Genomic DNA, 3,971 nt, shown 5'->3' with positions numbered 1-3,971 from the left:
TTGCAGAGGGTCCATCTTCCAGCAGGTTTTAGTGAAAATGTTAAAGGAATTTTGGAAAACCCAAAGCATGAGAGTTGTAGGCTTTTGAAATAGCTTTCCAACGATATATTGTAGGGCCCAAACGGAGCTCTGTACAAAAAGTTATGACCGTTTTACAGAATGGTATGCAACCACCACGGTCCGCCGCATTTTACCGCGACCGCGGTGGCGAGGCAGTTTTCCAGCGACTTACCGCGGTCGGGACCGCGGCTACGCCAATCGGGACGCGGTGGACGACTTAGAAAGTCATATTTTTAGCCCTATTTTGTACCCCACACCCTAAAAATATAAAAACTTGCTCTAGAAAGGAAAGCTCTCCAAAACCTAACTCCTTAAGGGTCCCTCCACCACCCAAGGTAAGTTCTAATGGTGATTCTAACTTAATTTTAATTTCCCAACATCTTATTAACATGGGTAAACCCTCCATTTCATTAGATATTCGATTGCGACACCATTGTTGAGAGAAGAAACCCTAGAACTCGAATACAAGAAGATGGAATGTCAAAAAGGTAATATCTTCACCCTTTAGTTGATTCTATCATTGAATTAATGATTATAGACTCTATTTCATGAGATATGAGTTGATGGGTTTGATAGAAAAGTATGAACGGCGATAGGTTTGGGTTGTTGATTGGTTATTATTGGTTATGGGTGTTGATTACCTTATGAGTGATAAAGAATAATTTTGAATATGACCATTTGAGACTTTAGAATATATCTAGGAGCAAAAGAATGGGTTATTGGGTGTAGAGACACCATTAATAAGGACTATGAAGCTTTATGCCACCGAGTGTTTGATAAAATGCCTAAGTGACCAAAACATGATTGTTGTTGCTAATTTGGAATCCCTTTGACTTGTATTGATATAGATTGAAGTTGAAAGGGTTGGCAAATGTTGTATTATGCTCAAGAGCAGGAAGTTAAGGTATGTGAGGCTAACTCTCTATGTTTGGGAATATTAACGATTCTCCCTACATTACGTTTCTTTTACGACGTATCAATTACCTCAGAAATATAGTTAAGCCTAGTTCCTTGAATAGTTGTAGAACATCTATTCTCTAGCTTCGTAACTCGTTCATGACTTTCATTCTGAACGTTGTGAGCTCAGTTCGTATTCAATATAGACTTGGGTTTGATGCCCCTAAGTCTCAGTATAACTTACTCAACATGTCATAAACAGTTGAAGTTTCAGTGTTCATAACCAGTTCAAGAATACATGTCTCATTCTAGTCCTATTCAGTATTCCAGTATTATGTAACTAGTATGATTCAGTACTCCAGTATAATGTAACTTAGTGTGATCCAGTATTCCAGTATCATATAACTCAGCGTGATTCGGTATTTTACTATTATGTATTGCGGTATGATTCTCAGTTCCTGATTTTAAATCCCTGAATGTTGAACACCTATATTTGGGCATGAGGCCGCAGCTAATGATTTTTGCATCTTTGGGCCTGAGGCCGCAGTTTATGCTTTATGCATTTATGACCTGAGGTCGCAGTTATGTATACGTATACTTGGGCCCGAGGCCGCAGCTTGTGCATATATATATATATATATATATATATATATATATATATATAGATTGGGCCTGAGGCCGCAGTTTAATATTCAGATAAACAGGTTGTTCATCATTCAGAAGAGGGAGTATTCATATCCTTACTTCCTTTTAGTTCAATAATTAGTTACCGTTCGGTTATCAGCTATCATATTAGTTACCAGTTATCAGTTATCAATTCAATTACTAGTTGTTAGTTCAGTTATCAGTTATCAGTTATCATTTCAGTTTCAGTTTGGATAGTTATCATTTCAGTTATCAATTATAAATTCTCAGTTATCAGCTTAGTTCAGTTTCACCATTTATAATTCGTTCTTTCAGTTGCTTTACATACCAATGCTATTCAAATGTACTGACGTCCCTTTTGCCCGGGGCCTGCATCTCACGATGCAGGTAATTATTTACAGGTTGACGATTCAGAGCGCTGGGATTCTCGTACCAGCTATTTTGTGATCCCCAGTTCATTCGAGGCATTATCATTACTTTACAGTCTTTCAGTGTTTACAGATATACAGTGTTTTTAGTACTTCAATAGAGGCTTCATAGACTAGAGTAACAGTTAGACAGAGTCACATGCTTTTCATATTAAGCCATGTTGGCTACAAATATATTTCAAAATTATATTAGTATTTTCGCACTTTGATTTATATCATCCATACTTTCATTATATCTGCATGTGTTAGTTTATTTTCCGCATTTAGTATGTTATGATACCACATGTTGATTCAGCCAGCCAGTTGGTTCGCTCGATCACATGTAGTCAGGCACCGAGTGCTGTGTTACGTCCAGGCCCAGGTTCGGGGCATGACACTTATTACTGTAAATCTCTCCCGTGTAAATCACGATAATTTACTAGGCGCACTCTCCTGAGATACGCTAGCTGGCTTTGTTTATTACAGCTCACTTTAGATTGCACCCAAGGCTTCGTTATCCCTAATCCCGCCTTTAAACCCGCAGTTATTGATCCCTCATATACTTTGGGAGTGGTGTTGTGCAACAATTGACCTAAATATGCACTCTCTCCCGAGTTATGCACACTAAATAGGCACAGTTAATTGAGGATCCTGTCAATTAACTACAACAAGCACATAGTTGAACAAATAGAGATTAAACTGGCAAACTATATTAACATAACAAGAAGTTCATCCTTCAATAGGTTCCATCAAAATCCTAGACTAGGAAATCAGCTACTCATGACAAAACAAGATAAAACTACTAAATTATTCATAATGGGTAATTGAGAATAATCAAAAGAAGATAGAGGAATTCTAATATTTTGTTACTCTTGTCACCCGTGTTCTTGCCTCCAAAGTAGTCTAAAAACAAGCTTAAAACAATCTTGGGCGAGTTTCTAAAGCTTATAAGGGTTTGGAACAAGTTTTTCCGAATTTATACTTTGGTTCCCAAATTCCTGGCGAGTGAACAGTGCACCGCGGTCGCGGCAAGACCGCGGCTCGACCGCGGTGAACGCTGAGTATTCTGCCGCAAGTACTTGATCTGCCGCGGTTCCACCGCGGTCGCGGTGGAATTCACTCAGTCCATTTTTTGCTTCTTTGTGCTCGGGTACTTCTTGATTTGGGCGTTTTCTTCACATTATTGCCTCCAAAATACTCCGTGGTGCTTCCTCACTTAGAATATTCCCTGCGAAACAAAAGAACACTATTTAGAGCATTTTGTTGGCAATTTGCCTATAAAACAACAATAAAGCATGGTAATATTAAGGTGTAAATATCATCTATATAGCCTAATATCAATTAGTACATGCTGGCTTTGTAAAAAAAATTTAACGGACTCTGATTGACCTAAAATTTCGTAGGTCCATAGAAAATGGCCTAGTGAATAATACTCATTCTTCACCATGACTTTGGGGGTTCATTTTGTGGCATTTTGTGGTCATGCAACAGAAATTTATGATTTTATATATTTTTTTGTATTAGTACATACTGATTTTGCCAAGGCATTCGATCTAGTGATTGCGAACTCCAGTTTTCCGAAGCGGGATGAGCATTTGGTTACTTACAAAAGTTCGGTGGCGAAGACTCAGATTGACTATCTCCTCCTCAGGAGATGCGACAGAAGGTTGTGCAAGGACTGCAAAGTTATCCCAGGTAAGACCCTTGCAACGCAACATAGGCTGTTGGTGATGGACAATGGTATTAGGATAAGGAAGAAGAAGAGGTCAGTACGAGTCCGTCCGAGGATTAGGTGGGACACCTTGACTGAGGATAAAGCTTAGGAGTTGGAAGGAAGGTTATCGACAATGGGAGCTTGGAGAAGTAGTGGGGACGCAAACACTATGTGGTGGACGACGGCTGACTGTATAAGGAAGGCGGCGAGAGAGGTGTTAGGGATATCTTCGGGACGCACCGGTGACC

Source organism: Nicotiana attenuata, unplaced genomic scaffold (genome assembly GCF_001879085.1).
Source record: "Nicotiana attenuata strain UT unplaced genomic scaffold, NIATTr2, whole genome shotgun sequence".
In the NCBI taxonomy this organism is placed as follows: domain Eukaryota; kingdom Viridiplantae; phylum Streptophyta; class Magnoliopsida; order Solanales; family Solanaceae; genus Nicotiana; species Nicotiana attenuata.
The sequence above is the reverse complement of the archived record's forward strand: the minus strand, read 5'-3'. Positions refer to the sequence as shown.